Source organism: Asparagus officinalis, chromosome 1 (assembly GCF_001876935.1).
Source record: "Asparagus officinalis chromosome 1, Aspof.V1, whole genome shotgun sequence".
Taxonomy (NCBI): Eukaryota; Viridiplantae; Streptophyta; class Magnoliopsida; order Asparagales; family Asparagaceae; genus Asparagus; species Asparagus officinalis.
Window position 1 is genome coordinate 126,170,769 of NC_033794.1, and position 11,960 is coordinate 126,182,728.

Genomic DNA, 11,960 nt, shown 5'->3' on the forward strand with positions numbered 1-11,960 from the left:
AATAATACCCGTTGTACTGCGTAGATCCGACCGGATCTAGATCGCGCGGTGGTCCACGGCAAACAACCCCGGCGCAGGCAAAGAACCCACAAAGCGAGCGACCGCAAAACAGGAGCTCGTGATTCGTTCGACAAACAAGGAAACAAAGTTGTAATTTTCATTTCTTTTCAATTTGATTTTCGTTGTAACCGGATCTTATAAAAAGACCGGATCTTTTGTAACTCAAAAAGTTGTAACTCAAGATGACAATGGAATCAATAACAAAGAAACCTACGGTAGTATAAGAGCGTGTGGTGTAAATCGCGGTCCTTCGCGGGCAACTCAAAGCGGGCTTGGGTGCCTCCAGCATGGGTCCAGAACCATCCCCGAGCTCCGTCAACTAGTCCTCCTTCGAAGTTTAGGTGGGGGTTGGCATTACCCACATACAATTGATCGTACCCAAACTGGCGGGCAAACCTGCAGGGGATATATGGCTCGAGATAGCATGTAGGGCCCGTTCTCAGAATGTGATACCCCGGTCGGATATTCACCAACCAGTGAAAGTCACCGCGAGTAAGGACCGTGTAGTGATCTGCCGTTGGAGCATCCCTGAGAGATTCTCCATATCCGCCCCCGCTGAAATAAGGGAAGAAGCGGCGAAAATTATAATGCCCGAAGTGGGAGAGCGTCTTCCTTGCATCAGGGATGTCCTTGCATTTCCAAGAGCACCTCTCCAAGCGCTGGACGAAGGGGACAAACTTATCGCCCTGGAGCGCCGTCGGGGCGCTCATCAAACATTCGCAGTGGTATACGAACCACGCCATCAAGTAGGTGTACGGTAGCCCCACCCTAGGATTAGGAGTTTTGATAACTGCTCCTTCCCCCTCGTCGAGAACCGACACACGGCAGAATTGGGCCGTCAGAGTGCGGAGCCCCCGGTGAATGCACGCTATCATCGCCGATACCAGGGAATAAGACTTCCCGTGAGCTAGGCAAACTGCCGGATACACGACCTTCATAGGAAGAGCCTCAAAGGAGTGAGTGGGGATTACGCACCTCTTCAGCCATAACATGAGGTACCCCGCGAGCAGCGCCTTCCCCGAGATGAGAAACTTCGCCTGATGATGGAATGAGTGAAGGACAGTACCAGACTTAAACCCGCCCTCGTCGCGGTCAAGAGTCAGAGTGCTTCCTTCTTTAGCTGCCCTCGCCTCCACTTCGGACTGGTCGCACGCGCCTAACGGGAGAGCAGGATTCCCCTTGACATCATTTCCCGGGAACAGGTAATCAGCCCAATTCTTGTGGCTGATCCCCGGGGTCTTCTTCTTCTTCCCCTTGTGATCCGAGGCCCCTAGGGTACTGAGGCATATGTGGTAGTGGCAGAGTAACTCCCACAGAGTTTCAACCGCCAAAGGGGAATGGTTCGACAGCTGATCGATCTCATCTTGATCGGGGACGTACTCCTCGTAAGGAAAGTCTCCCAGAGGCAACCCCGACACGTCGTACATCTCGTGAGGGGTGATGCCAAGCTCACCATTGGGGGTGAAGAATGTGCCGCTTTTCGCATAATACAGTTCCAGGATGCTATGGAACTGAGAAGCGTTGATCCGCAGGCCATGTCGAGTGGCCTCGATGGCCACGTACAGCTCTGTACCCTTGAGGTCAGCATTTTCGGCCAGAACATAGTCGGTGATCTTGGACCACCACGTGTCGCTGCCAGGTGCAGAATAGACCCACCCCGGGGCTCTGAAGTCCTTCGGGGGAAAGCTCCCACCAACTCGAAAGAAGCGGTGACGGAAGGTCTCCGCCACCGCTGTCGACTCCCCCACGGGCGGTTCGGCGGACATTAAGCCAGGGCGCAGGCCCGTCACGCGCTTGCACGAACTCTCCACTCCATACCCAGCAGTAGAGCCCGTAAAGAGGCCACAAGTGACCCCGTCCTGAGTGGGGGTCAAATCCCAGTTCATCGTCCGAGGAATGGCGAAGGACCGCAGCTCGACGATCGAAAACCCTCTCGACATGCTGGGGAGGTAATAATGAACCCCCTCTACCATGCGGAACCACCGACTCTCTTTGAGCAACAGGGCGGAAGGGTCGGCCATAGCGTCGCCGAACAAAAATTGAGGCTTCGGCAGCTCTGCCCTGTCCTCATCTGTCAACACCGCGTTGGTCGTCAACTCACGTAATGTCAAGTGATGACCGTCCGCGGCGGCGAACACACGTATTGAAGCCAAAGAGGAAAATCGAGGAGGTGCCGTGTAGCCTGTAGCCCCGGCATGACCAACGGCCGCACCCTCCGGGAAAGCCTCATCGGAAAAGGTCACTGCAACAAGAAATAAAAAGTCAATCGAGATAAAATCCACTATAGGGGCAAAATCGCCCATCAAACAGAGGAGGGCGAAATTGCCTATCGAAAAGGGGGAACCCACTTCGGACGAGGTCTATCCGTACAGACTATACTCCCCTTTAATAGGAAAGGGCCGAACTCGCCTTACGAAAAGGGAGTTCGCCTCCTTCCCACTGAAGGGTTCGCCCGCAGAGACAGTAATCATCCTCTAAGGGCAAATAGGGCAAACTTTGCCCCAAATCGGGGAAGCTACCAAACATAATGAGCAACGCTCATCTCCCTAAAATCCGACGCCTAAGACCTACAAGAGATCGTCCAACGAACCCACCAACATACCTGGGCGCGATTCCAGAGCACCGGCATGCATGCCGGCGGAGAGACGGTCGGAGTAACGTCCGGGGCCCGCACCTCTCACTTTGCACCTCTTAGATTTCGGAGCCATTGTAGGATGAAGTGGGAATTCTTTCCTTGGAGGTTCCTTTCAAGATTTGAGAGCACGGTAAATCCCAATGGAGAAAAACGGCTGATTTAAAGGGGGAGAGTTGTCCGCGTGGCCACGACTGCCCTCGAAAGGCGAAAACCCTAACGGACAGGAGAGGTGGCCACGATCAAATTCGACGGCCCAGATCACCCTCGGTATATCGAAGGAAACGAGGTTGGCGGTTACATCCGACGGTTGAATTCGAAAACCGCGGCCACGATGCGTCGCGGGGCAAAACACACGAAAATCGTGTTGTCAAGTCACGATGGCCACGACCCGATTAGACCGCGCCGTCTTGGCTGGGAAGCACAAAGCCCTATCGGCAGACACGTGGCTCATCTCCCGTCAGATCTAGGCGGCGTTTCGCCTGCAAATACTTGGCATGACCCCGCGACTTACACGAAACTTGGCTCCCCAAAGATAATTTCGCCTTTGACGATTCACTCGCCACTAAAGGTAAAATTACGAACGAAGCCAGTGGAACAACCTCGCCTAAACGGTTAAAACCCACGCCTCAGACGGCTAAGGGTTAGAGCAGAAATCTTAGCATTAAGCCTAAGAGAAACTGTTCAACAACTCATCATACTGAGGGGAATAGTATGGCTAGCCCGATTCAAACGGTAATCGGTAAAGGCACATCAAACCCGTTGATAGCTGAGGATTTGCTAAAAATCCTAAAAGAAATCAAGTGCGCTCACTTCGCCAGAAATTTCTTCATTCAAAGTATTCCAGACCACACGCGAGCCGGTTTAGGTCTGAAAACTTTGAAGGGGGTCTTGTAGGCGGTAAAAAATACCTCTATAGGCTTACAGGAAATTCGCCTACGAGAGGAGCTCGCACGCTCAGTTCTCTGGCACGGGCCTAAGTCGCGTAGACGTCAGATAGGCTCGATGCTAGGTTCGCCTAACGGTCGGCTCGCCAGCATGAGTTAAGATCGATCAGGATGGCGGAAGTTCGCCTTTCACCCAACTCGCCTGCCCGAGTTCAGGGTCGAATCCGCCAGCAAACCCCAAGATCGTCAGTACAGCTGGGTATCCGCTACCCCACGTGCTGAGATGGGCCTTCCCATCCCTCTCGACCCGAAGGGAGAGGGCACAGTACCCCAAGACCGTCAAACGGCCGCTTGCAGTACGCACAGCACGAAGGACTGGACAGGTGTCGAGTCAACCTGAATATTCATAAATACGACTCACCTCAGTTGTCTGAGTCAAGAGCTAGATCTGCCGGCACTCGGCAAGTTGGCTAGACCCACTCGAGTACTGTGCACCTACTTCACCGCCTCTCCTGACCAGAAAGGAGAAAACGCCGTGCCCAAAGCACGCCGAGCGGTCACGCACAGTACGAGTGATCCGACAGACATCTCATCAACCTGCGAACTCATAAATGCGGTTCATTAATGCTGGACAAGTCCACTCGGATAGCAGATGGTTGTTGCCTCATATACAAGGATGGGCCTTCCCATTTTAGGTGACAGGACATAAAGCATAATCCCTCGAATGACCATTCATGGTATCGAGGAACAGCTGAACGTCTCTGAAGAAGATGTGGTCACATCCCATAATTCAAGGAGGAGTCAAGTTGTCCCTCTTTCATTTAAAAACCCCTTCCAGCACACTAGAGGAGAGGTCGCAAAAAACTTGGAGAAAAAGAGTTGAGACCAAGCTGTTAGCAGATCCTTGCATGACAGCACCACCGCCTAGTTCCGAGCTCCGATCGCCGACGAACTAAGCAGACCCGAACTCTATTGGCCCGAGCTTCTACTGCGTACTGAAGCTCTCCAGCAACCTCATTCGAACGGTCCAAGGGAAGCAGACTCGACACGAGCATCGAGCGAAGCGTCCTATAGCCACCTAAAGTCCCCACACAAAACAAAAAGGGCTTTCCCTCTGCTTCTGTTGTAAACATTTGATTTGTTAGTTTGTAATAAGCCTTCTTATTAATACAAACAAACACTCCCTATTTTCGGGAAATCAAATTTTCACCCTACAACCCTCGAAATGATCGAGCAACTCGATCACGACCGAAGACTGACCCCTTCCCCTTCTCGCTCCCTCCAGCTCGCCTACTGCTGCGTCGCCGTCGATCTCACGGCGAGAATGCTGAGGGGTGGTGGGGAGTTGGGGGAGTTCTTCAATGTTGTGATAGGGTTTGGAACTGTCGGGTCGGGGATTTGGAGTTTTCGGAGGCGAAGGGGTTGGTTTCGGAGAGGTTAAGGGCGATGGGGGGGAGATGATGGAGGAGGCGTCGGGAGCAGGGCGCTTAGGAAGCAGTTGAGGAGGAGGAGGGAGAGCGCTACGGAGGCCAAGGAGGCTCTCGTCGCGTACGTGAAGGAGGCGGCGAAGGAGATAGGAGGTGAGAATCTTTTTACTCCCCTGATTTTTGTTTGAATTGATGGAAAAAGATTGGAACTTTAACATTATTATTGGTTTCCATAAGAAATTTGGCGAAGGATTTATTCACATGCTTATGATAAAAAAGCAGGTATTTGAACGTGAGAAGTTTTTTCTAAGGAGAACGTGAGTTGTGGGAAGTTTTTTTCAAGGAGAACGCGAGTTGTAAAAGGGAAGTTTTTAGAGAGAGAGAGAGAGAGAGAGAGAGAGTACGGAGATGATGAGTTGGATTTTTTTCAAGGAATCTGATTGATCCTTGTTGAATTTTTTAAAGGGGAATTTCGGCTGAGTTGGCAAATCCTTGTGATTGGTCCAACAATGATTTACTGTTCATAGTTTTCTCCTTTAGTTATTAAGAAGAAGTAGATTCCTCTTATAAAAAAATAAAGGATATGATAATAGTTTTTTAGATGCATATAAGATATACGTCCTTTTTAATAAATTCTTATTATTTTGATGAAGTGCATAATGCACGTGCATTTTTTTACTAGGAGTACTATAAATACCCGTTAAATAATTATGACATAATTAACATGTAAATTTGAGAACTGTCTAGATAATAATTTAATATTATTTGCTCACATATTTGCATATGCCAATATCTACTCCTCTACATGCAATGTAAAGAAGAATCTAAAGAATACTATACATACTACAGTAAAGTCTACATTAATTTACTGTATCATGAATAGTAAATCAAATTTGACGCTCTACGGCCGATGTTACTGTTCATGATGCAGTATTTTGCTGTAGCATGAACAATAAATCAAATCTGCTTCTCCATACTTGAAGTTACTATTTAATTATGCTACAATATTCTATTGTATCATAAATAGTAAAGCAAATCAATTGTATTAAAACTTGGATTCTTCTTTAAGTATAGAGGAGTAGATATGATTTCTAAATCATATGTATTAAAACTTGGATCCTTCTTTATGTATAGAGGGTTTAGATATGATTTCTAATTTTAAGCATACAATAATTAAATCAAATGTATTGAAACTTAGAGGAGGCAAGTTCAAAGTGCAGTGTTTAAAAAAATAGGGGTCGTGCTTTTGCACTAGGTGTACTCTAGTACTAGTGTAAATCATAAAAAGCCCCTGCATTGTGTTAGACATGATAGGTAAGCTCACTTGACAGAATCAAAGTTAAAAGAGTCAACTTTAGAAAAACTCTTTAACTAGGCATGTTCATCCGGCCCGACCCGACCCGAAAATCTGGGCCCGGGCCCTGTGCTCTGGCCTGGGCCCGGGTTTTGTTTGGTTTTTTTATTTTTTTTATTTTTTAAATTTTTAAAAATCTCTTTAAAATTTAAAATATATATAAAAAATTACAAAAAATAAAAATAAAAATAATATTATTATTAATAACTTGAAATGACATAAATTACAAATATAAAAATTATAAATATAAAAAATGATAAAAATAACTTCTTTATTAATAATCAGTAAATCTTTTGCAAGTATAAATTTATTTCGAAATTCGTCGCATCATAATAGATAAGTACATCCCAACTAGATTGACACCTACTCACCTATATCACTATCATTTGTAACTATTTCCAAAATAATTCATTACACATTTAAAGCTAAAAAATAAAAATTATAATTTGATGAATATTGTTTAATCTTTATATCTATATGTTAGTCCCAACTCTTCAAATTTATCTTCAATTCCAGCCATCCGATCGATGCATTGCGTTCACTTCTCATACCTCCACCAATCTTGTAAGCACATTACTGCTTCTACAGTATACAGATCTAAGCATGTCCTATGGTCGTCTATCAAACGTCCTGCTGTGCTGAAGGTGGATTCCGAAGCTACCATCGAAACCTACACTGTTAGTAAGTCACGAATCATGATGGAAAATATAGGATATGAAACTAATTTATATACTCTCCACCATTGCAAAATATCTAAAGTATCTTATTGGCATTTAACTAAAGAAGATGATAAATATTCATCTATTTCAGAAACCTCCAACGATGATCAAAGTCCAGACCCACCAGTTAGCTCAGCTACCCTTGCATGCCTATCAAAACTTACACTTTTACCTCGGCTTAAGCTCGAAAGCGTCGAAGTTGCAGATTGTTGTGCAGCTACATCATGTCTAGCTGCATACTCATCATATAATGTTTGAAAATAATTTTTAATAGCTAAATAATGAGAAGTAGCAGTAAGGGTGGATCCATCATCTAAGTCTATAATATGTCCACCATACAATGATTGTAACAAACTTCGAAGGCCAATATCCTTCAAACATTGATCAATAAGAACCCCCAAACCAAAAATATGAGGAATATGCCTAAAATACTTATTAAATTTGCTCTCCATTTGAAAAATTATAGCTCCAAAAGTATCATCCATACGATATTTGACATTTTTTTTGAATGTTTAAAATTTGTAGAGCAGCTAAAGTAATAGTTGGATAATAACAACCAGATAATAACATAGTAGCATCATAAAAAAACTTGTAACATTGTAGGCTGTCTAAAAATCATAATGGATAGTTGATCCCCATCAAGCTCCAATAATGAAAGTTACAATCAGACGACTTTCTTGTTACCAAAGGAAAGCTGTAATCAAAGGATTTCCCTATGGATCAAGAAGAGATTACAAGGCAATGATTCCTTCAAATTAAGAAGCAGAATTCGTCCTTACAATCGAAACACAAGTAATTTCCAAATCACTGCATCCGCGACTCTACAATCGCTGCAAACACAGCCTCATATTTGAGATGATTGATCTTGATGGCTGTGACAACAACATGACCAATATTATATTAACAACTATTAGAGGTGTTGATGAGCAGTATAATGATTTCAGAAATAAAAGATTAGACTTAGTTGGTGAGTTGCTTGGTAGAGAGCTGTGGGCAAAGATTTGTGTAGGCTGTCTAAAAATCACAATGGATAGTTGATCCCCATCAAGCTCCAACAATGAAAGCTACAATCAGATAGCTTTCATGCCAACAAACGAAAGCTGCAAATGGAAGACTTTTCATATAGAGCGAGAAGAGTTGCAATTCAACGATACTTCCGACAACTGATGAAAACTCTATTCAGCAGTCTTCACCATCTATCGTTAAGAGTTACAATCTGACGACTTTCACACCCCACAACAGCTAATGCAAGGATTACTGAACAATGGTCCTTGCAATGCTCTACAGAAGAAGTTACAAATCAGCTAGCTCCTTCTAAAACGCGAAACTCATCTTCGCGTTACAATTCTGAAAATGCAGGCGACCCCCGCGTTTCCAAGCTGCAACAAGCAAAACGCGAGCGACCCTCGCGTTCTTGACGTTCAGTCAACACCTAACCTCGCGTCTCAATTCCAAGACGCGAAGTTAGGGTTCTGAACGCCAAATTGGGCTTTGGGACTCATTCAAATATGAGTCGAACGATTTCAGAACCGTTTTCCCCACGACCTGAGGGAATCACGCCCACTTAGGAGCGGATTTAGAGAGCAGTTACAATCTCTTATCTACCTATAAAACCTCAACAAACCCAACGGAGTAAGGGTTGGATTTTCAGCATCTAAACCGCACAAGAAGGTTGGGAGCTTGGGATTTTTCGCTGGAGATAGCAGAGGCGAACTCTTCGAAACAGAGGATTTAACTCAGATTCAGAGGATCAAATCTAAAGAAATCATTCAGCAACAGAAAATCTGCGTGGTCACTAACCGAATTTTCGGTTCTAATAACTCTGGTCACAGGGTTCTAACTCGTTCTGAGTTCTTAAAACTCTTTAAGAGTTATTCATCAAACTTTCCACAGAAGTTCATTGTTCCCACAAGATAAAGGACGATCGGATCGTCAACGGAGAGCAAATTTGACGTAAGCAATCGAAGGAGACACTTCATCGCTACCAAGAAGAACCCAGTTTTAAATAAATGAGAGAATCAAATTCATTCCCCTCTCTTTTGTAATCAAATTGTAACCGAGATCGAAGGAATACAAGTCAAATTTCTTTCATTATCTTTATTGCAATTTTCCTACATACAAACATCTCATTTAAATTACATATAATTGTCCATTCATCTTCAGTTATTCCATAAGTGCTACCAGAGTTAGAACTAGAAGCATAATAATTTATAAAATCATTTATAATTTCTTTATATTCTATTGTCACACTTAACATTGTATAGGTGGAATTCCACCTATGGTCAACATCTTTTAGAATTAGTCTAGCCTTAATATTTTTTTTACACATTTGTTTCCATCTTTTAAGTTTTTGTTCAGAAGCAGTATGTATATAAGCAACTGTTCTAATCTTTTCTATCATGGGTTTAATTTCAGTAAATGTACTTTGAACAATTAAATTTAAAATATGACATATACATCTAATATGAAAAAGTTCACAATGACAGGACAATGACAGAGTTATTTTGAGAAAATCTACAGTACATTGTTATTACTTGCATTATCTAGTGAAAGAGAAAATATTCTTTGATCAATTTCTAGTTTCGTAAGTAGTGAAAGAGAAAATATTCTTTGATCAATTTCTAGTTTCGTAAGTTCTTCAACTATTAAATTGGCTACATTAATACCAGTATGTTTTCTAGTTTCGTAAGTTCTTCAACTATTAAATTGGCTACATTAATACCAGTATGTGACTCTTCAATTGTAATAAAAGAAATAACTCTTTGAAACATTTGTCAATTTTTATCAATCCAGTGTGTTGTGATACATAAATAACATGTTTGTGCTTTAGATGTCCAAATATCAGAAATTAAAGAAAATTTACAGTTTAAAATTTTAAAATAAGAAATTATATTTCCTTGTTCCATTTGATAATGTTTTAAAATGTCACGTTGATAGGTTTGACGAGAGTTTTTTTAAAATCGGGATAAAAAACATCTCTAAACAAATCTTCAAATTCATCATTTTCTACTAATTTAAAAGAAAGATTTTTAAGAATGATAATCCTGATGACGCATTTCCTGGCTCGGGTAGCGTCATAATTCCAAGTACCGAGACTACTAGAAGAGGATGATTGGGAAATTATAGATTGTCGGATATCAACTTGAGGAGTCTGACATTTGTTGTATTTTTCTATATGGCGTTTGAGGTGGTTGATGCCGCTCTTATGATGAACTTGGAAAATCCGGCCGCACAACGCACATTTAGCCTTCTGGGTGAGGATCCTACCGTGTTCATCTTTGGTGACGTCTATCTTCTCAAAAAAATCCACACATCAAATCTCGGCCTTTTAGGAGCTCTTGGTGCAGATTCGTCGTCACCGGATTCGGGATTACCACTGGTAGGATCGGTAGGAGGAGTAGCTGCTGTTGTAGGAGGACTCATTTCAATATCGGTAGGAGATAGATTTTGCTCTAGAAGTCATTTGATGAAAGGATTGGAAAGTATAAGAGAGTATAAGATTGTATAAGAGGGTATTAGAGAGAAGTAGATGAGTTTTGGTGTGAGGAGAAGAAGTAAAACCCCCCTCTATTTATAGAGAGAGCCTCCTAGTCAAATGACCAAAAAACCCTCACCAAATAGCCGTTTTTGACCGTTGTAAGGGGCAAAATGGTCAAAACGAAACAGTCACAAATGTGACCGTTTTCGCAGGGCCGGGCCGGGCCAACCCGACCCGGTTTCGTTGCCCACTGTTCCGGCTCTGGGGCGGGGCGTCAGCAGGGGGGACCCGCCGTGCGCCGGACCCGGGTCTGGCCCGGGTTTCCTGGAATCACGCCGGCCTGGGTTCGCCAGGTCGGGCCCGGCCCGGGCCTCAGGGCTTTTTGGACAGGGCTACCTTTAACTATGGGGTATCTCAAAAAATCCCCTCAACTATTTTAATTCTAGTAAACTCCCTTCAACTTTGAAGGTGCTGTAGATGGTTCATTCCAATTTGAAACTTTTATGTAATCTCACTATTATGGGTGTCCCACAACACCCTTACCTTTTACAATTCTCTTAACAAACTCTCTTGATGCTTGTTACCTTTAAAAATGTGAAATGACTAAAATATATTTTTATAAAAAACATATTTCTATATATATATATATATATATATATATTAATGCTTTTATAATAATAAAAAAGACCCCGACCAAATTGCAATACTTCTTCCCCTCTCTTGCTTCCATCTTGTGAAAATCCAATGTAACTATTTTATGGTTATAGAGTATTTGATCTTCCTAGTCACATGCTTGTCATATGACACATTAGAAATAATCAAGTGAGAAAATTTTAGAGGGTTTGATCAAATTTTCAAAGTTAAGGAGGTTATTTATAACACCTCTAAAGTTGAATGAAAAGAAACCCAATAATGTCAAAAAGAGAGAGAAAGAAAGAAAAGATTTGTGATTTTCAATTTAAGAGGGAGTATTTGTTTACATACAAATGAAAGATGAAAACAAAAAAAATCACTTTTTTACAATGAAGATGTTTGTTTGTATGCTAATGATTATAAAAGTGAAATGCAACAAAGTTGACGCATAATATTTAATGCAATTTTAACTTATCCTAAAAATGTAATAAAGTCACATAAAAATGATAACCATTTTAATTAAATAAATTTAAATTTTATTTATTAACTAATCTTATTTTGATGCATCATATACATGAATGTCAAAGTCATTTGAAAAATAAAAAATAGAAAAATTATAAGTAAGAGTGTGTTTGGTAACCAAAGTGTTTTTTTTGTAGTGTTTTTTTAAAAAACACCATACCATGGTGTTTATTTTTCAAACGTGTTTTCAAAACACCATTTATAGTTATTATTTATATAGTGGCGGCGGCGGTGGCGGTGGCGACGGC